Source organism: Struthio camelus, chromosome 8 (assembly GCF_040807025.1).
Source record: "Struthio camelus isolate bStrCam1 chromosome 8, bStrCam1.hap1, whole genome shotgun sequence".
NCBI classification, from domain to species: Eukaryota; Metazoa; Chordata; class Aves; order Struthioniformes; family Struthionidae; genus Struthio; species Struthio camelus.
The window spans coordinates 22885239-22907994 of record NC_090949.1 but is presented as its reverse complement, the minus strand read 5'-3'; the positions used below and the strand labels follow the sequence as shown (position 1 = coordinate 22907994).

The 22756-nt window shown below is 39.7% G+C and overlaps 1 protein-coding gene across 1 annotated transcript in view; it reads left to right on the top strand.

The window, feature by feature from the left end:
- Positions 1-22756, top strand: part of ADGRL2 (adhesion G protein-coupled receptor L2) — a 391390-nt gene that overhangs the window by 59424 nt on the left and 309210 nt on the right. The window contains exon 2 of the mRNA XM_068952713.1: positions 15811-15871. The gene's annotated coding sequence lies outside the window, so the exon portion shown is untranslated. The remainder of the gene's footprint in view (positions 1-15810; positions 15872-22756) is intronic.

Genomic DNA, 22756 nt, shown 5'->3' with positions numbered 1-22756 from the left:
ATCTACCTTCTCCCCCAAGGCATACAAAACTGCCACCTGACTTTGTTTCTGATACAGCCTCTCATAAGCTGGGGAGCCTTCTAGAGGAACTGGCAACCTGGACAAGCCAGGAAATCAATGGCACAGGCAGTAGCAAAGGGTAGGTGTCATTGCAAAGTGAAGTCTTTGATGTGAAAGCCTTTTCTTATCCTCTTATCTAATCCTTGCCTACCCATCGCCATGTCCCATATTCTTCTGTCACGGCAGTATATCAGGGTCTCTGTTATTACAGCTCTAGGTTATCCGGCAGATGTTGCTGTAAACTAGCACAACGTGAACAATGGGAGTTTAGTTCATCCTCTCCATAATGCTAATAAATAACGCTGCTTGGGAAATAGAGTTGCTTAGTTATGTCACTTATGAACATATTGAATATTAAGAGCTGAGTCTTTAGTGCAAGTTCAGGTAACTTGGCAAGTCTAGAACTTTACAGACAAGTTTATGTAACTTTAGGTCAGCTCCTAACTTATCTAAGATGATGGAAATTCAACTATTAAAAGTGTGTAATTCTTTGACTTTTATGATTTAAAAGCAAATTGTTAAATACAGTCATAGTATAATGAAGGTGATGAGCTATGCCTGGGTCTGCAGGTAGTCTGAGATGAATAAACTCAATGATTTGCTGGTGCAGTTAAGTCTTAACAAGATTTTTTTTTTCTCTCTCTTTTGTAAGAGTAAGGGAGGCTCTGACCGCAGCCGAGGCTCGGAAGGGTCTTCAGCATCTGAAGATGTGAGCCTTCCTGAGCAGATAACAGTTGTCTATGTAATCCATCCAAAAAATAATTCTCAAGAGGACATACAAGCCAAAGGTGACTTGTAGGGCTGGTTCCTGTTATCAATCCCAGCAAGAAAGTAGGCTGTGTTGTGACTGTAATACCCTTTAGGGCAATACTGTTTTCTGCACCCATTCAAACACTAATAAGATGAGAAAATGCATAATTAATAACAAGATGAGTATGGGTGCCAAAGGCCGTGATTTGCCTTAGTGTTACCTCTTTGTCATTGTATTACGTATCCAAACTGTTCTGCTACTTCAGACACCTTATTGAATATTAACCTTATCTATTAGCAAACCTCTGTTACTATTTGAAATAAGAGCAGGTAGGAATAACTTCTGTTTAACTTATGGTGATACCATAGTGTTCGGTTACATGTAGGAAAAAAAGTGTGTGTGTGTGTGTGTATAAAATGTAGGTAAAAGCAGTACAGGTTTAAAATACCAGTTCTGCTTCTAGGTCACGGGAGGGCTCTGGTTTACAGCTGCATTAGCTTTTACAAAATTGTTTGGCATTTATATCTTTTTATTTTACAAGTTTACTCTGAAAGAAGCTAGTGAAACAAAACATAAGTCTTCCCTCCCCCTCAAAGTCACTTTTATGTTTCTCCTTTTTTAACATGGCAAAGTGGTTGTAAAATGTACTCTTGATTCTTAAATAAAACAGCGTGTAAGTAGGATAGGTATGGGAAGTGGGCCCCTTTCTCGACATTTTATAGACTGCACAGGATACTACATGTAGGCCCCCCCCCCTTTTGTTTTTTGAGGGTGCTTCATATTACTGAGAGATAAAAGAGAAAGACAGAGAGCAGACATTTCGGAGAAACTGTTAAGGAGAACTGTTTCTTGATAATCAAGATGACAAAATGAAGTTCAGTTGTAATACAATTCAGTGAGAAATGGGTGATTTCGGAACAGCTTTTCAGATTCCTGTGAAACTTAACAAGGAACTGGATTGCCACTATGAGAAGAATAGGACAGACCATATAATTCGACATCTGGGGTCCAGGAAGACCCCCAGTCGTGGGCACTATTGAAATTCAAAACTGAAAAAGAAGTGTGTTGGGGGGGGGGGGGGGGGGCCCTGAAATAGCACCAATTGTGATGCCTGCCTTGTTTATGATTAAGACTGATTTAAAAATGCAAAAACTACGTTTCATTGTAAAAAACAGTGAACTGGAAGAGAGGGAAGAATGGGCTTTAGGATTCAATTTTGTAATTTTTAAATCCTAGGATTAAATGTGGAAAGGAATAGAGCTGCAGCATTTGGGGGATTGGGCTTTTTTGTTTAAGACTGCAATTGTGTGCTCTTTTTTCCAAGGTAAGCGAGTGTTAAGTACACGGAGATACTATTGCTCCGTGCTTCCATGCTAATAAGGCGTGCTTCCCACAGTGTGTGACAGAAAGAATGAATACCAGGCAGCGCTAATGGTTAATTTGTAGTGGCATGTGTGTTCCTTGAATGTTTGTGAAGTTTTATGATTCATCATCACACAATTGAATCGCTCCCTTTTTTTTTTTTTTTAAGATATAGTGATATGTAACGAGATGAAGCAATGCTGACAGAGTTTTTGAATGATGCATTGTCCTCCACAGCCTATTCACTTTATTATAATAATAACGCTCCTTAAACTTGTTAATTTCTCACGATTTGGGGGAGAGAGCAAGTCCTCATCAAATAACTTCAGCACTGACCACGGTTTAAAATGTTAATTACTGTGGAGTCTGTCACAGATAGATTAGCATCACTGCAGTTCGACGCTATGTCATGGATTTGAAACTCCTTTGGGAAGCACATGTTTAGACTTACTGCTGAGTGAACATGACTGCCAGGATTACAGAGGCCGTGGACAGTGAAGAAAAGCAGTAATGCTCCTTCTGACTAGAAAGTAAACAATAGGGTGATTGTCTGCTTACACTTTGGGGCTAAAGAGCCCAACTGCTGCGAAGCTCTAGGTAAAAAACTGCTATCAGCAAGGAGTCTTGATGTTTTTGTCGCGGAGCTAGATGTTGTCAAGGATTCAGCTGAGCCACCCTAGTGAGTGTACAGGAAGCAAAACAGGATATTCTTGTGCAGGCCCTGTTTGGTGTAATTATGCAACACTTGAACTCTTGTGTGTATTCCAGAAGGGACAGCACACCTCTGAAAGGAACGGGGAGCCTTCAGCAGCAACTGCCGAGTGAAATGCTCTTAGGAGAAGTGCTCTCAGTTGAAATCAGAGTGTTTGTGTTTTTCAGTTACCTACAGCAAGGATTGCTCCACCCTTTCTGCTCCCTCAAAGTTAAGAAATTACTTGTTTAGCAATACAGGAAGTGAAACTAGATAAATAATCTAAATAATTTCAGCTGTCTCTTTAGAAGGAAAAAAAAAAGGAAATGGAATAAGGGGGATGATTAATGTCACTTCATCAAATACCCTCAGATATTTCTTAGGAACATCTTGGATTTGATGAAATGCAGACAAATTCCTGACAAGTGGTTGAGGATGTTGCTCTTTTGCCCAGTGACTCCTAGATTTGTCCTGGGGAGCCTGGATACCTGGAAAATCCTGGCATGGAAGTTTTTGTATGTAATACTAGGAGCCAGAAAACACTGAAAGCCCCTGGCCAGGAGGAGGTGTGCGCGCACACGCACACGTGTATCTACCTAACAAGTATGCTATCTGCATAAGTAGTGTATACTGGTTTTACTTAAATGATCTGTTTCAATTACTCCTTTTTGTTTTTGCTTCTCTAAATAAAAAAAAAAAATTAAAAGCAAAGATTATTCAGAAGTTAATGGGTTGAATCCTGCCATCTCCTGTTTATGTCACAGATAGTGAAGAGAGTACTTATGTGAGTAGGGATCATGGTCTGGCAATAGTGTATTTACCCAAAGAAAAAGCTTTGGCATATGCAATGTGATGGATATCTTTGTGTGCTGTGAGTTATAGCACAAGCATAGACTGTTCCATGCCGCTATAAGGACATTGCAAAAAGAAATCTTCACCTCCCAGAAATGGAAGAGAACAAAAACAAATGCTTTATTTAAATGATACTAGTAATGTTGTGAAAACAAGGAAAGTCTTAGTGATCTGTACGCACTGACCCAAATTCTGCCATGAGGAGAAGCTGAACCACAATAAGTCAACCAGGTTGCAAGAGTGTAAGTGAAGGCAGAATACAGTCATTTATGTGTAACTTGTATCATTCTTTGTCGGTAGTTCAGCGATGCCTGGTACCTACCTTAGTCTGGGACTTCCACAGGACGACCCTGTACTGAGCAAAGAGGAAGATGGCTTTAGTTCTCGCATCCTGTTTTTGTTAGCAGTTTACATAGGGGGGTTTTATCTACCCCTTTGCATCAGTTTTGTTAATTTATTAGTAGAATTGGAATGCATTTAATATGTACATTTAATAGAAGGATATGGCTCATAAGGGAGCGAGCCAAACAGGCACAAATGCTAACATCTCCACGGTTCTAGGGGCGTTTTAAGGATTAGGTTTTATGGGACAACTGAGCAGTTTGACCCATCTCTCCTCAGTGGGGTGGGTTTGTTTATTTGTTTTTAAACAGAACACCCTAACGCAGCAGACTATTTTTTTTTTTTGAGTTAAAGTAGAATATTTTCACTGGGGTGTCAGACAAGTGCCGGTTTCAGCACAAGGGAAACAGTAAGAGCACGTGGCTGGGAACAAAGCAGGGGAGTGAGATCGCTGCCCCAGTCAGCAGCAGCAAGCTGTCAAACTGTCTCAACTGTTGTGTGAAATCTCAACCTAAAGGAGGATTTGGGCAAGAAATTTCTATTTTTTGCTTATAGCTTAAAAAGCAGCAAAATTTTCTTAAACTGGGGAAACAGAAGTTAAAAAAAGTGGGTCCCATAGTAAAGGTATGCATGAGCAGTCTTTCATTTTCTAGTAATAGATAGAATGAGACTAAACTGTTTTCACTGAATTTTGTTTTCTCCTTGTCTGTTTTTAATATGCTCTTCGTGCATTTTTTTTTCTTTCCCTTTTTTGTCCTTTTTGTACTCTCCTCTCCTTTCAGATGTTGTTTGCTTTTTTCCCCCCTCTTCATTTCTATCCATGATTAAGATTCAGGCAGTTCCTTTGTATTTGCTTACGTCCCTGCACTTCTGCTGCAGTCATCAACTCTCAGTAGCTTAGTGCAAACTTTTTAGCATTTGGATATTTATTTAGTTTCTTGACATTCTTGCTCCTGGATTCATGTTATTTCATGACCCTTCCTATGAGTTTTGGCTTTTTGTTTATTTGACATTTTGTAAAGAAAAGCAGGCTCAAAAATGCTTAGGTGACTGAGAGAGGCAAGAGAGTTAAAGGAAATCAAAGTACAAAACTTTATTTTTTTTCTCTTTTGTGAGAGGGCAGTCATAAAGGACAGTCTCATGATTCCTAGAAGGCCAGCACATCATTTTTGAGTGCTTGAGATGTCACCCTCTAGGTTTCAGCGGTGCATTACTTTGCACATGCATAGACAACGCTCAGGAGCTTTGAACTTCAAACGTGGAAGAGCTTCTATGGGGGTCACTGCCGAATTTACTGCAGGGACATAATAGGAAGCCTTCTATATAAAATTTAATTGACTTTCAATGAAGCACAGCAGCCTGCAATCTAGCATAGGCTGTAATGGAGTCTCATGAGCTGTTCGTTTTGAGAACTACTCTAATAACTTTTTAAAACTTTTTACTGGAGGTAGCCTACCCTTCTCCCCCTCTTTCCAGAGATCCTCTGGAAGAACTATCTTGATTCATATCCAAGTCTTAAAGCCATTATTGCTTCTCGTGGTGCCTATTTGCTACCTCTAATGTTGTTCCTATGTCAGTAACCCTGCTGAGCATTCCCAGTGCAGGTTCCCACTGGTAGGTGTGGTGGATAAAGCACTTCCAGAAGGATAATCAGTAGCATTCATTAATAACTAGGTAACAGTATCCAGCCTGCAGGCTATTGGTCGTTGGCAAATAGTTTGCTTGGTGCAAGCTTGTAGTTTTTGTTCAGCTGGTTGGGTGCCTTGTTGCCAGGCTTCCTGCTGGAGAAAGCTTTTGGCACAGCTGTGGGGCTGCCTGGGTGATGGCAGTTGTGGAGTAGCTTTGCTGCTGGGACCGTGGGGTCTTCCTCAGGGTTCAAATCTCCAGGCTAAACCCTCTCCCAAGAGTTCAGTATTTTGACCAAGAGGAGTATAGTCTTCCTGAGGATACTGATTAAGTCTTAGGTAGTAATATTGCTTGTGTTGGTACAATGAGAATACAGGAAAAATTGCAATAGTCTTTTGACACTTTCCAGTGACTCCCTTTCATGTAACTAGAAACATGGATAAATTCTTCAACTCACTGAGAAAGATCCATAGAAGAGATCAGCTTACAAAGGTTTTTAAAAAAAAAACAAAAAAACAAAAAAAAAACCTACAGTATACGCTATTTTACAGCAGCACGGCAAATCACTATCTTAAGTGTTGCTGTCACGTACATATGGGTGAATGAAGCAACATGAAGACACTGTAAATAAGCTAGGGCTTTGCGTCAGGCTGATCACTGGGTAGGACAAAAAAAGTGCTCTGCCTGGCTTAATGGCTGAGATTGTGTCCTATTACACTGCTGACTAATGTACCTTTCAGACAGAATTTTGTACTGAGCCTTTGGACTCAGGCTTTACTATTTTAATCTCTCTGTCAAAAGGGCTCCAGTTCTTCATACATCTATGTATATTCATTGCATTTTCTCAGGTAGACAAGACATTAATTTTCTAGCTGGATTTCACATTGAAATGAAAAACAAAACAGACAAAAATAAAGGAAAAATCACAAAGTTCCTGTCTTCAGAGGGGGAGAAGGAAGGGGCAACAATCCTCCCCAACAACAACAAAGAACAGAGCCCATTTTTCAAGTCACACAATTACAAAAATATTTGAATTAGCTCTTAGGATTTTTAGCCTCAGTGTATCAGACTGATATTTGTCAAACAGGCTTATGGCTTACTCCAAGTGATTTTAGTAACTCCAATGGGGCTATTTATGGTGTGAATTATTACTCAGCATGAGTAAGGAGATCAGAATTAAGCCCAGATACAGTCAGAAGGAAAGAAGGTTTTGTCTGATTTGTCTGTGATAGATCTGCCCTGCTGCTAACTCCCTGGTCTTTCATTTAGCTTCTTTTTAGAGACTTTTGTTAAGACTTCCAAGGAGTCCTGAGAGGACAATTGAGCTTTTATGGTTTTTTGCAGAAGTAGAGAGAAACAATCAAGTTGCTGGTTTTCTGGCAGAGTTGATTTATTTTCTGCTCATCCTGCAAATATTTTTTCCTGGAATTTATTTTTTCTTTTAAAAACAAAAAAAAAGAGGCAAGGAAGTGGACTTCAGCTTTGATGAGGGAGCGAAGGGGGAAGCTTCCATGTTAATCTGCAGATAAGGATTTCCCAAGCATATAACAACATTATGATCAGTCCCTATGGCAGGGAGAGTTACCGCTTCTTTTTCTAGGAGAATGGTTTTCCATCTGAGAATGTCTCTATTCAGAAAGACTAAGTAGCAAAGAAATCAAATGGGTTTCTCACAAGAGGCTACAAAACTGAAACAATCTGGTTTAGACTACAGAGTTACTGGGCCGAGTGCTGGCTTCAGCAGGGCAAAACGGCTCATGCAGCCACCCAAGGGCTGCGTCCAGGTGGCAGGGGCCAGCGCCACTGCACGGGGAGCACATGAGGGGAAGGAGCCTGCCCAGGAGCCCCGCTGAGCCTCAAGGCTTGCACCTGGGGCCTATGTATGGGGCCTCCCTGACCTGTCCCACGCTTGGAGAAGAAGTTCCCGTTGCAGCTGATGGAAGTTGTTTCATTTTGTCGGGAACTGTCTCCCCTCTCCAGCACTTGGGCGAAGCAGCCACAGCAAAGCAGGGGGTCGGTGTCTGTTGTAAGATGGCTGAAGGAATTTACAGCTTGTGGAGCCAGTGGGACTAAGTTTACTCAGGATCATGGCCTTAGTTAGAGTCCTGCAGCAAAAAGACCTAGAGTTTAGTAAGGAAACTCCCTCGGGGATTTATAGTATTGATGACTGTAACTAAGCCTGGCAGCCCTTGGATCTTACAGCTCTCTCTGGGCCTAATCAAAGGCCATTGACGTAAACTAAAACATTTGACTTCAGAGAGCTGTGGATCAAACTCCGCGTCTACAGTGACTGAATTTGCCCTCCCCTCAGACACAACCTCACTTTAAATTCTTTTCTGTTGACAGGCCTGTAGCCTCATTCCTTTCTCAAGTTGGAAGGGCAATTCATGGCTCTCCAAGATGCCCAGAAGTGACTTTTTCCTTCTCACAGTGCAGTTTCACGTTATACCTAATTCAGAGTAACTGCTGGCTGACACCAAAAGTCCCGTCTCTGGCCATGCGCTCCTGGGCACTGTTTTCCTGATGTCAGGTTTAGAGATCATATGATCTAGGCAGAATGATTTGACAGAAAATTAACGCAATCCAACATCCTTCCCAAAATGCAGCCACTGTCCTTTCACCAGTTTTCAGCATTTGCCATGGATTAAAGTAATATGACTCTGCCCTGAAAGTCTACAAAAACTCTGCTGGGGTGTTATATAAGAGCAAAGTTAATTTGGATCAAGACAGAGATCACAGACAGAGAAAACATTAAGAAGAATGCAAATGAAAATGATATTAAAAGTATCATTTGCCAGCATACACGGCCTGGTCCTGAAGTATTAATTAGCTACTGATCCAAAGGTAATGGTTATGATGGATGTTACGAGTGTGAAAACTATACTTAATGTATGTTGTTATACTTGCTACAATTCACTTTTCTTTTGTTTTCCTCTCTCAGCCCAGTTCGCTGTCAGTCAGCCTTTAGCGTCTTGTTGAAAGGAGCTTGTTGGTTTTCAGCTAAGTGTTTTTAGGCCACTACAGATATAATATCACAGCAAATAGGGGAATTTCTCTCCGCTCTTCCCTTTCTCCTCCAGACCTTGGTGCTTTCTTTCAAGCCCAGTTAAGTCTTTTACCAGCAAGCTGGTTTAAAAAAGAAAAAAAAAAAAAAAAAAAGAAGACAGCAAGCTGTCTTTTACCGCATTCTTTTACCTACACATTGATGCATAAATAAACTTCAGATTTAAATGATCAGCTTCGTTTTTTTTTCTTCACTCCAGATATAAAATCATTTTAATTTTTCTTCTAAGTTACATGGTGTAAATGTCATCTACTTGCATTTCCTATTTCAAAGTATACCCTTGAACCTCATTTAAAGGCTTGAATCTTTTTACTTTGGGTATACAAGTTTTAAAAATAAAAACTGTCTAAAAGGACCATAAGATCTATCATTAACTTCCAACTTTTAGCACTTTCAGCATATCTTCCTACCCCTATTTAGAGTCTAAGTAAATGTTCTTAGTTTCCCTTGGCACAGTAATGAGGAATTCACCCTATGCTTTTTCTTCTCCACGGTTTGAAATTAAAGCTCTGTCTCTAGCTGTAATATGTGTAGCATATCTCTCCGACAGATAAAGTTCATATCAGATTCAAGCTACCCAGCTATTTCAGAGCTCTGCTTTTATGTATGTATGTCAGGCTTTTGGATTTTGTGAGGTTGGAAGCAGACTTACATATGAAAATTCATATTAATTGTACCTTTTAGTGATACCCATTAGTAGAGGCAGTATTCTTTATTCCTCGCAATCTATTTTAGTATTTCAATTTTTTAAATTTGGGAATATGTTCAAATTCTTATTGGAAAATTACTCAGAAAAATTAGGAGGTTAGTTTCAGAGGAACGGAACAAATGGAAGAACACTTAATTTTTAAAGGTAGAGGTGAAACAATTTCCCCTACACAGCTAGTGAGCATCCTTACTTAAATATGTTTAAAGTTCTTCTGCTTTCTCTCAGTGAATTATTTGACTTTTGCTAGATAGCTTACAGCTTCTCACATTTAATCTACAGCAGCAGCAGAACAAGCAGACACTAGAAAACTGTAAGTCCTGTAGTTATTGTCACTCAGAAAAGAAAGCTGTTAGTGCCTTCATGAAAAGAAGGTGATGGGAGATATCTGCAGCTTCCAAAATTGCCAAGAAGCAAGCAGTCTGTCTTTTTCACTTAATTTCTCACAGGTCATTTGTGACTGGGACAGGTCCCCCAACTTGCATCAGGGAAGCTAGAGGTTAAGATTGCATGCTGCACAACGTAGCTTCTTATTCAAGGAAACAGAAAAATATACTGAAGTGTTTTCTTAGTTAATTGATGGGAAGAAGATGACGTCCTTGCCCTTCAGATTCTCTGCAAAACTGCAGCTCTGTGAATTTTGTGCACTCATGGCTATGAAATTGGTGGGTTGACTGTGGAAATATGTAACATGAGGAGTGAGGAAAGGTGGCCAGCTCCCATGACAACAGCCATTTCCAATGCTTTTTCCTTCAGAGTGAGTTAGTTATTCCTTTGTCTTGCTTTATAAACTACATCTGCTACAAGTAAGGATTTTCTAGCAATATACAGTTTATAAATTGTATTATGGGGGCTTAGGAGCTCAGAGAATCTCCAGCTGGAGTATAAAGGTAGAGGAGATGCAAAGACAGTGGAGGAAATCTTTTTACATGGCTGTTTCTGGAAATCGGTAAGTATCAATATAATGTCCCAGCTGAGAGGAGAAAGTAATTGGGATCTCCACAGAGGGAAAAGTGCTGGGAAATAGCAAGGCTGGAAGGGACAGGATGGGAAATACATACTTTGCAGAGCGTCTTTTGTATCTTCCTTCTTCGTTGCCGTGCTCAGCCCTTAAGAAGGGAGAAAAATATAGGGATGGCTTTATTCGAAAGTGAAAGGCTTTGAGGGGGAGACTACCCCCACAGACTGAATTTTGTCTCTACCATCAGGGAAGACTATTGTATAGAAATGTCACCAGACATAAGCATAATAGGCCCAGAAATACAGACTTGCCTGAATCGGAGAAGAGGATAGTTTATGATTTATATTTTCCCCCCACCCCAACGCTCCTCATCAGCAGCGCTCTTCACGTTTGGCTCTAGATTGCAATTAAGACCCTTCACCCTAAAAACCTTGTGTTGACCCAGACTCTGTCAAGTCCCTAATCTCTCTCTCTCCCCTTTTTCCTTTCTATCTTTTTCCTTTTCAAAATTTGGGGAGATGTAAAAAGGTGAATAGATAATGTTGCAGAGGAGAAACAAAGTGGGGCTGGGGAGGGGAGGAGGAGGTCTCTGCTTTTTGGGAAGAAAAAGGGTGTGTGGGGGGGATAGTGGAGGAAAGAATGACATGGTTTAAGGGCTTTAGGAAAGAGATCTGGTACTGGAAAGATGGGAAGGATAAAGGAGACACACCTTATGTACCCGACACACCTGTAGCCCTCAGAGCCTCTTGTAGTTCCCTAGGTTGCCTTTAACCGCTCTAGCTCAGTCACACACCACAAAATATGACAACACTGCCCAATATCCCGGCACCTCAGCGATCCCAACCGTCCTGTTACGCTGATATCATCCACTTGAATTTTGCTTACATCACTGAGAAACACTTGAACTGGGAGCTCCCCATCACATGCAAAGTATGCCAAAACATGCCATCTTATCAAATCCAAAGCAATTGCAGACCATGTCTGTCTCGGTATAGAGATTTTTACGTCGTGTGGGCTGGGGGCTGTGGTTCTGTCCTGGGAAACTCATGACCTAGGTTCAGCTATGTGTTCCGCCAAATTCAGCGTGAAAAACTGTTTAGAGTAAAGCATACCCACTAAGCTACCCTGCATATCTTCTCGAAACAGACATTTTAACACTATTTTGCTTTTGCAAAATCTTTGCGAAGCTTTGTTATGAGCTCAAAGTAGGGTGAAAACAAGTTTCAAAACCACAGTGTTGCAGCAAAAAGGATTTTCTATCTTCCCATCAGTTCTAATTACGTGGCTTCTCAAAAAAGGTGCTTTCCTTCTCAGAAGCCATGTTAGTAACTAAAGACATGGAACCAAAGTGTCCCAAACAGCCACTTCTATTGCTGGAAAATTCAAGGATTCATTTGGACTGGTTTCTACATAATTCTAAATATCCTCCACTGAATAAATTGGGAGAGGAGTTATCTTAGCATTGTACGCGAACAGCTTCTCTGCATTTCCTTTTTTACAGGGATATGGAATTAGCATGATATTTGTCTTTATAAGAAATAAAAACTTAACCCAGAAGATCTGCAAGTTGCCTTGATTTTTTTTTTCATTTTATGGTAGAGAATTCTTAGGCCTCATTCAGTGAGTGTAATTTTCCTGTTAAGTGCAATTGAGAGCCCATTATGAGATTTCCCGGGCTGTTTGGCTCTCCTTACCTGATTCCATTGGGTCTTTTGAACCCAAGAATTGCGTTCATAGCTTCTAAAAATTCTTCCTTTTGAATCTTTGTATTGAGTTTCCTTGTTCTTTTCATATTTTAAAGGCTTTTCTTACTGTTTTTTTTTTAAGTTACTATTATGTTGGCCTGTGTGATCAGTGAACAAAAAACCCTATCAATTTCTCCTTTCTGTTTGCAATTTAATTCCAAGATAGTTGTTCTCAAAGCTGCTCTGAACTTTCTGCCTTAAGACAAATGAAATTTTCTCTTCAGCTATGGAAAAGGCTATTGCCTTCTTACCCAAAATGAAACTTTCCCAGGAGAAATACTGTCTTGTGTTCAGAATGTTGCATTTTGTCATCTCGAGAGACAGGCATCCAGTCTGCCTTCCAGTTTGTATTCTAAAAAGATGAGCTTCAGGACTTAGTCACGGGGCTGGATTTTCCATTGTCCTAAACCCTTCATAGTCATTCACATGAGTGCGCGATGGTATAAAATGCTACCAAATCGGAATGGTAGTACCGTGTCGGTCTGAGTATAAGGTGAGGTTTTAAAAGGCTGAAGGGGGGCGGGGGGAAAAGCACCTACTTGCTGTATGTCTGGATTGACCACGTCGTCTGTAACCATCCCATGCTTCCTCTGTGCCCTGGCGGTGCCTGGTTTTAGGCAGGGGGAGGTAGGACAATAGTGCTGAGTCTTGCACTCAGATGGATCCCAAGTGTCTAGTGGGTCTTTGCTGGGGATCAGCGTGCCAGGCAAACCGTCAGCGCAGCAGGTAGGCTGTGGGCTTCCTGGGCATGGCACTTGGTATGGGGAGGTTGGCAGTGGAGCAGTACCTGTCGCTTACCTTTTCTAATAGAAATTGTCACTTAATTGTCACCTCACTCACTTCTCAGAGCGAGGCAGATCTGCCCTTGTTCCCTACTAAGATGAAGGAGTACACAAGATACAGGCAGGAGAAGTCAGGTGCAACTTTAAAGGAGAAAATGGTCCCCAGTATCTAGGCAGATGAGAGCAAGAAATCATTGTGTTCTATTTCTTAAAGACCTGTTCACACATGGTTTTTAAAAAGGCAATGCTGTATCAAGGGCAGAATAACGGTAGCTTAGTCTTCAGTAAATTGTAAAGGTGTTGTGTTAAGGCTGTGGGCGTAGATGTCTCAACCATGCTACCTGTTCATGAAACAGACTAAGTTTATTCTCTGCTATTTGAAAAGATACAGAATATTGTGCCTTTCCTTTGCCATTATATCTTGCTTAAAGCTGTAAATTAATATACTGAAATAAGTTGTATATATTCTTGAATCATTTATAAAAATCTATGCTAAAAAAAAAGAAAAACCCTGTCCTCTGTCGGCCTGTAAGCTTAATGCGGATGTGACTCTTACATTTAAGATAAGCAATGTAAAAGAGAATAGTTCTTCTGTGAAAAACATGATTTTAATATAGCTGCAACCTTGAATCCTTGAGGAAATTGCTTTCTAATGTGATATTGTTTTAAGTATTTAGACTTTTAATTAAACTGTTACAGACAGAAGTATTAAGGAAAGCTGTTGCACCCCAACCTCTTCTGCCTCCTCCTTCCTCCCTCCACCCCCCACTTTCAGAATAGACTGTTCTTAAGGAAGTGACCATTGCCAATCTGAGCCAGAGGGCAGCATTCACCGACTTATGGTATGCTGCAATTTGCACTCCTGATGAATCTCAGCTACTTTTTAACTCCTCTTTCTCTGTACAATACCAATAAATGTATTAAAAAAATGAATTGCTTCATATGGCCTAATGCAGAATTGTTAAGAGAATAAATGACATTGCCATTAGTGTTCAGTTATAAATACATTTGAATTTTAAACCGCACATATGCTACTTCTCTGCTTGAAACTAGCAGCTTTTGCTTTCTAAAACCACGCTATAGACCCAGTCATGCAAGAATAATCATAACACTTAGCATCAAAGATGTCAAAGCTCTTTAGAGAAGATAGTTTCAATATCTCAATTTGATCCATTAGAGACAGATATTAAAGAAGGCTCTTACTTGAGGCCATACAGTGATCTAGTGGCAAAACTGATATAAGAATAGAGCTCCTGTGTCTTAGCTGTGAGCTTGATGCAGTTTCTCATTTACTATTCTGATATATCAATTCCAAAATTAGATTTTATTCATGTGTTTGTTTATTGCTGCAAAGCTGTTTTTCTCTTTTTTTTTCCCTCTCTCTCTCTTTTGATAATATTTGAGATCTCCTATTTCAGTTCAGAATCGAATTCTCCTAGGCAGTTTAGGCTGGAGGAGAATTCCTTGAATACCCAGTTATTAATAACTCTGGTTTCACACTCCTCTCCCCCATGTCCCTTACTCTAATCACGTCTAATAAAATATTTTTGATCAGATTAGAAATGTATGAAAGAATGGAAAACATTTCTTGGCTCCCAGACACATACAAATTACTTTATTATTTATTAATTATTATTATTATTTAAGACAGAACCACAGATAAGATAAACACTTTTAAAAAATAATAAAAATGAGTAATGAAACACTTGTCTGCTTCACTTGGCAAAGAATCAGTCTGGGGTTATTATCAAATACCAAGAGGGAGTGGAAGAGAAAGAGGGAGGTGGATGCAAAGATAATTTAGAGATGGGGATACTGTGCTCTCAGTTAAGCCTGTAGAACAATGAGTTTACCCACAAAGCTAAATCCTAAAGCACCTTCAGTGACTCCAGTAGACATTTGCTTGCTTACATTAGCTGAGTATCTAACACACTCTGTATTGATTTCAAGACAACATCTCCAGATTTGAATTAGGATATCTGAAAGTAAAGCTTGACCAGAATTTAAAAGACAATGGTAAGAGAGGTTGCACTGTGTTTTTGTTTTACAGCAGCTGATGAGAGGGTTTTAAATCCACACTGTTTAAGATCATTTGCAGCTGACTATTGGCCACCAGTTTGAAATTTAAGAGAAACCAAACATATTTCAGGAGGTTTATTTCAACCACAGATATAAAACAATAGAGTTCCACTGTACGCTAAGAGCCTGCTTCTTTTAATAGAGCACATACCACTTCAAGAAGAAAAAGCATCAAAGGAAGTGGTGGTGTGCAAATCAAAATAAACTCTTGCTGAATCTGTGCTTGGGGAAGAATTCAGACCTCTCTTCAGTCTCTAAAGGCAACTACTTTCCCTCCAAATGAGAGAGAAATTCAGTTTTAATGGTGGTGGCAGCCTTCCACTGAGTGACCTTAATTTTCGTGATCAATGCAGGCAGGTGGCAAAAATGGTCTCGTCAAATAATTAATCATAGAGAATTACAAACTGATTGTTTTTTGGGTTTTTTTGTTTTTTTTTTTTGTTTTGTGTTTTTTTTGTTTTTTTTTTTAATTAATCCCCTTCCCCTGCTACATGGAAGTCAGCAGTTCTCCACCTACTCTCAGCCACAGAACTGAGCTCCTGGAATCATTCAGTCACTTTTTCCTTCCTTCCTCCCTGTCTGCAACACCCTTCTGGCACTCCTCAAGGTTCACTAATCAAGGAAGAAAAGTCCTCCACATCCTTCCCATTGTCAGATAAATATAGATTGGTTTCTAGCCAGGGATGTGATTGAATTTATCTTGTTTTGCTTCTTAATGCTTGTAAGGTTTGTATTTTAAGTCCACTAATTTTTTGTGTGTGCTTGTTCTTTCTTTTGTGCTTCCTCCAGATGACAGAAGTCTGTAGGCATCACTTCGCCTGAAGCTGAGAGCAATGAGATCTAAACTCAGGTAAGATCCCTCTAAGGAACTGGGGGTACTACTGTGGCAATCTTAATTTTAACTTCTTCCTTGTTGCTGCTTCCTCTTATCCTTTACTTGAAGCATTTTTGACCAAGTAGAGATGAATGTGGACCCCACTAAACTTCCCTTGGGCGTTTATCCATTAGCTGAACTTGAATTTACCCTTCCTTTGGCAATTTTCACCACTGTTATTCAATGCAATGCATCCTGTCAACCTTCTGAGCCTGCAGGCTAGCTGAGGACCCCGGCTCAGATCCCCACATTGCAGCATGACATGCTGCCACTTAAGCACTTAATTATATGTAAGGAGACAACGATCCACATTGTACCCTTTACAAAAGAGCCACAAGGAAAAAAGAAGTCCCACTGCCTTGCCTGCCAGAAGGATCTTTGCCAGCACCAGGTGGTGGGAAGCATGAGGCAAGTGAGAGGGGTAACTCCTGGCACTGCTTGTGCAGCAAGGGTAGCAATTAAAAAAATACACTGCTTTTGAGAGAGAGGCCAGTAGCATTTGGCATTTGGTGTCAAGGGGCTGAAAAGGGTGCTATGTGAGGCTGAAAAGCCTTGCAGGGGTTCCTAATGAACCATTTTCTGTGCTTCCCAGCCTACTTGGTTGATTGTACTTAGCTGGCTACTGTGCTGTAGTGTCCAGGTCTTGCCAAGTGGTTATCTTCCTGCTTGCATCTGTTTTATTCTGTATTCACCTCTCTGGCTAGAAGGGTGCAAATGAGTATCTCGGAAGCTGTTGGGTTGGGATTTTTTGTTTGTGTGTTTGTTTGTTTTCAATTGAAATAATCTCTCCTGAATTTCCACCAGTGGCCTAGTTTAATTACCGTGTTTCAAATACCGTTTTAGCGGGAAACGTAGAAGAGTAGGAACATGAAATCATCTATACACATAAATGTATACTATGCTTTTTAGGGGGCATACTCTGATGTCTGTACCTCAGTCCTCTTTTGCAGTAATAACAGACAATCTCTGAGTTGTTGGGCAGGGGCAACCAAGCAGCAAGTGAGTTTAGCTGCACGTTTTGGCTTTGCAAACTTTCTGAAGAGGTTTAATGGCTTCACGTAAACTACGGTAGTACTTGCTTTCCTTCGTGTACTAATAACATCATGCTGTAACTTCATCGTAAACACTTGTGGGTTCCTCTATATTAATAGGAGAAAACCTGTCTTTACATAAGCTTATTTCAGGAATCAAAGTGTGTTACCAAAACTAATATTGTGCTAGATAGGTAAAAACTGTAGCTGAAAAATAATTGCTAGAATGTACGCAGTCACTGGAAACTATATTCTATATAACCCTCTAATTTAGGAGGGTGAGGAACCTATTATTTGTACTTTTAGGTGTCTAGTTCAAGTTTATATGAAAACAATACCAACGCATTTGATGGCAAATCTATAGTGGGTCTCTGAAGTCATGCTTCAAGCTGTGTCAGGCAGTAATAGATAAGTGTCAATGTAAAATAGAAAGGTAAATGATTACTAAAGCTTGTCCTTTTCCAAGATTTTGTTTTAAGTTATATGATCAAAGCTCATCTTTTTTTTTTTTTTAAATTCCAGAACAAAATATTATTTGAAACAAATACCAGTCTTTAGAAAATTGGATCAATTCTATGTTTAAAGATAGATTTACTCTGCATTGTAGGAAAGCTAAATATACAAATGGAGTATTTGTTTATAAATTCATCTAGACACAGAAGAGATCCTACCTAATTCCTTTCTTTTAAAAGAAAAAGGTATGAAGAAGAGAGAGTTTGGGGAGGTGACTGGGATGGAAAGGACAGATAATGCAGGCTCCAACTGTGTTTATAGTATTGTAAGTGAAATACGTTCTTTATTTAGGAAAAAAATGAGAATATGAAATATGTTGTATGCCAGTGATTCTTCAGATTTTCCTTGAAGTGATCAGAATGGAAGAAAAAAATCTTTCTGTGCACTAGCTCTTTTTCCAAATTCCCAATCTTGATTCTTGGTGTATGTCGGTTTCTTTTGGTGCTCCGTGGAGAGTCTGTACACAATTATGCCTTGCTAGTAAAACAAAGTAAAATAATATAATCCCATTGCATTGTCACTGAGATAAAGCATATGATAACTTATTGTTTTAGCTGATCAGCAGGGTGGCCTAGTACAATGAATTCCCTTTTCCTAGCTTTGGCTTATCTTCTGATTCCTGAGAGACACAACAAAGAAGAAAAATAATTGCGTAGTCTTTTTGTTTTCACCTTAACATGAATATTGTAATAGCAGAGTCAGCTGGGGAAAAGGACAAAGAATCTGTGCAGCACCTGAACAGCACCAGCACCACACACTTGCCTGACTCTGTATTGACACATTGGACTTGTGTAGCGGTACTTGCACAGCGTAATGAAAACACATTCAAGTTCCGCCCTTGACACGCGGTCACCTCTAGTCTGGATATAACGTTATGTCATTTTACCATGCCTAAGGAAATCCCTTCCTGAATCAGGCTGGCTGTAAGCACTAAACATAAATATCATTATTTTGTGCCCTAAACAATTCACAGTTTAAATAGTTTAGCTCTTAGAATGTGACTTGATGGACTATACTTATCAATTATTGCAAACACTTCCACAAAAGGAAATACACAGGCAGGTCTCCCCTACAAAACTTTCTTCCATCCAAGGAGATCAGTTAAACCATCAGAATATTGAGCATTTTCTCAGGAAGAACTAACAGGCTACTTCTGCACTTCATAGATTTGCTTTGTTAAGAGTTGTTGCCGTCTCTCTTCGTTTGAGCAATGGGAAAGCAAGCACAAAGCTTCCTCGCATCTTATCCTGCTCTGCATGAGAACGCTTCCCCGGCTCTGTGGAATTTAGCCCAGGCCATAGGAGCTAATTTTTTAGGGAACTCCTAGTTAAAATATTTTCAGCACATAACTGATAATAGGGAATTAAGTGAGATGATACAGTCTGTTCTCAATGGGCTTTTTCTTCCCTGAGGTGCTGTGAAAGGAGTAATGTGAATTTTCCAGGTAAGAAATGTATTCGTCCAGCTCTTTCTTGCACCCAAGAGGCAGCATGCTGCACAAAGCACTTTGCAGACCCCCTCAGAGCTGTGCTCAGGAGGGCGTGAAATCTGTGCTGCAAGTCTCCGACTAGGGCCTGGCTTCTTTGTTAGCAATTCAAATAAAATGCCTTAAATTTTTTGGTGGATATCACAGAAGTGGGGTTAGTCAGAGAACTTGTATCACGCATCCTAGTGATGTCCTTCAAAATGTTCACCATACCGACCCCTTCCCCTCCTCCCGTCCTTGAGCACAGCATAGTATGGGCTGCCTCTAGGAATGGCTTTAAAGATAAACTTCGTTCCAGTTCTTTAGGGGAGATCTTGTGCCCTTCTGAGACCACTGAGAGGCTGCGAAAGCTCTACTCCTGAGCCTAAAATAGATGCAAATTGTGCAGATGAAGGAGAGAAAGCTCTAACAGCCGTTGAATGCAATCTGTGAACACTACTGTTTCATTTATAGTGATGCTACCTAGGCATTTACACTTAAAAGGAACAATAAAGAGGTGTCAGAACAATCCGCAAGGCTGCAGAATTTAAGCTGCGGCAAAGACATTTTGAGCCATGTGAAATGTTGCCTGCAAAAGATCTGCTTTTTCCATTAGTTTTTGTTTTTACTGAAGGCTGTTCTAGTTCTCCTTGTTTTATGACATGGAATGGTTCATTTGCCTTCAAAGCCTCAAGATGCAAAGAGGGAGGGAAACAAATTTAAGTCAAAACTGCAATGACTAGTGAAAACTGCACAAAGTGTGTCAGGGCTCGTCTTTATTTTTCTGTTTAGTTTTGAAATAACTCAGCTATACAACTGGAAGATGGTTGATTAATTAACTTGCCAGCCAAGCTCTGGCAGATAGCAGTAGGTAAGCTGCGATGCTTCAGTGTTATTCTTCCTTACAGGACAAAGGGCCAATCTTCAAATGATACAACCTTTGTACATATGCACGTACCACAGTGAGGATCTGAGCTGCTGTTGCCTTTTCGGTCTCTTGATTTGGAGAGGGGGATTGGCATAGGTGAGAAACTGCACAGTAGAAATATATATATATATACATATATATATGTGTGTGTGTGTGTATATATATAGAGGCTGTCAACCAACAGACAGTTACTGATTAACAAAGAATAGGAGGCTTGCATTTAGTTTCCTGTTAAAAGCACAATAAGCTGTGATTGTGAGCATGATTATCTATGAGTGTTGCTACTTAACAGCTGCAAATGTGAAAGCTCCTTGTATCTAGGAAAAACAAGGAAACAGAAGCATTTATTGTTGTTGCACTACAATATATGTGTTTAAAGTGCCCTAATTCTGCTGAATAAGAGCAAATAGCCCCTGAGAGAGGAAATGGGGAGTCTAAAAAGGAACAGATACAGTTTGTACATATTCATATGAAAAAAGGTGAAGGAGTAAAGCTGTGTGAATGTACCCTTACTAGGGTAAGGCTAGTTTTGCAGGTAAAGCAGAATAATATGCATTGTAAGATCTGTTGTCATTCTGGATCTTCTAGACTTCCTGTGGGATCTTAACATCTGATTTTTATACATAGTATTTATTTGTATGCCATCAGTGCTCAGCGGCCCTGGCTGAGACTTGTTCATAGTAGTCTAGCTACATCTCAAAGGTCTCACAGTCTAAATAGGTGGATGCCCCAAAATCGAAGACAATCCAGGTTGCCAAACCCCTTTTCCTATCTTAATATTTTGGCAGGGGGTGGAGATTAGTTTATTTCTTTGTTTGTGGGTGCCTTTTTTTTTTTTTTAATACAACCTTCAGTAAAATGCAGTGATCTGCACAATGAGATGTTCTCATCTTACAGAAAAGTTGTAGCGTAATTAATGATAGTAAAATGCTCTAAGAGCCTTGTAATTGATATATTAGAAGTTTAAAGTGAGTGTATTATATTATCATATAATATAGATCTGAACACTGTGAGCAACTGTCTTTTGAATCAGTAGCTTTTAGTGAGGAGTGTATTTTCTAGGAGGAGGGGGTTAAAAAAAAAGCAAGAGTTTTTGCTTTAATAGTTTCATCTGTATGTATGTCTATATATCTGAGTGAAAGAGAGATCATGCAGGGCAAAATATACCATAAATGCTGTAAAGTCTTGTACAATTGTGTCAAGCAGTAAACCCAAATGAACTTGCAAAGTCATGCACTAGTTCAATTTTGGAAAGGAAAACCTGGCTTTGAAGCCAACTAAATCAATCCCTAGTTCAAATTAAATTTGGAGTATCCTGTGAAGCTCCAATACACAACTCCAATAACAATCAGCTCTTAAGGTGCAGGCAAATAATGTTTCATTTAAAAGAAATTGAATGAGGATTACTGACAGAGAAAGTTTTTGATGCTGTTTTGTCATTAAAGTCAAATTACAGCATTATTGTCTTAATCCCATATGTCTCAATCATCTCTCGCTCCTTCTGTGTCTCCCTTTAATGCACAAAAAGCCCTGTGCATGGTCGGTCTTGTGTCTTCATCTCATTAAAACCTTGCCATGCAAATGTATCATAAGTGTTGCCTGAAGACTTCTGTCTCATGCAAAATTTAGCTTAAACTCTACTGGCATCAAATAATTTGTTATGCACAAACCTTCTGTTTGGTTTGCTGACATTCCTTCTTAGCTGGCTCTCATGGTGATTCATTATCTTGTGATATGGATTTCCAAGTATCATCTTTGTATTGATTTTTATATCTTTAATAACCACTCCACAGAAGATGGCTCCACTTGGTGTCATTGATCGCATCAAAAATTCAAGGCTTACAGAAATACTAGAGGGCTAATTGGTAGCAGAACATTTCAGACTTAATCTTAATGCAGTCTTAATCTTCTGCACTAACCTTACTTGAAGATTTCCTTATTGCGGCTAAAAGGAAACTAGTGAATAACTGGAAATTACCTGGTGAGAGCAGGTAAGAACATGAGAAACAAGACTGTAAGTGTGGAAAATGGAAATAACAAAGATTAGATTTGAAAAACAACTCTATCCCTCCCTCTTTTTTTTTCCCTCTTCTGCTCTACCTCAGCATCCTCCTTAAAGAAAAGGCAGTACGTAATTTTTCTGTTAGGGTGAAAAAAGCATGTTCACTACATCACACGCTGTACAGTGGGCCAAATGTGCTTGAATTTCTGACTTACAGAAAACTATTATATTTATCATGTTCAAAAACATGGTCGATATGTCACTCTTTTCAAGAAGAGGTGATCAGAGCTAGATAAAAAATTTTTATCTTTAAGCTCCTATGCTAGATTTAAGAGCTGCACATGCAAGTTTCAGGCCTCAGACAGTCAGGCCTTGGCAAGGTTGAGTTTAGAGTGCTTGAAAACGTGGGCCAGAACGGCAATCTGGGAGTCCTTCAGGCTGTTTAATTTGCTCTAATGTGCTGTTTAAAGCTTCTATCTCTTGTTACAGTCTTTCAGCAACTTGATTTGTCGATGACAAGGAGGTGATATGTGTGTCCATGTTTTTTTGGGACTGCATTTGTGACACTTTTTCACTAAGTTATTTTCCAGGATTTTGCACTGCTGAGTTTTATCGTAAAACTTCAAGACAACTGAAAATAAACCACCCTGAAATATGAGAGATGGGTTTTGCAGAAAATCCAGTGATAGACGAAGAACGTGTAGAGACAGCAACATGTTAAAACCTGGAAGGATAATTTCTCAAACAAGTTGCCCTTGTAAATTGTTAAAAAGCTGTTTAAAAAAAAAGTGTCTCCCAACAGCCACATGGTCTGTGGATTAAACATAGCAAGGCAGATTGTCCAGCTAGTACGAAGAGTATCAGTCAGGGCTACTCAATCAATTCTTGCCAGTAAAAGGCATCCAGACAGCATCAAGTCTGC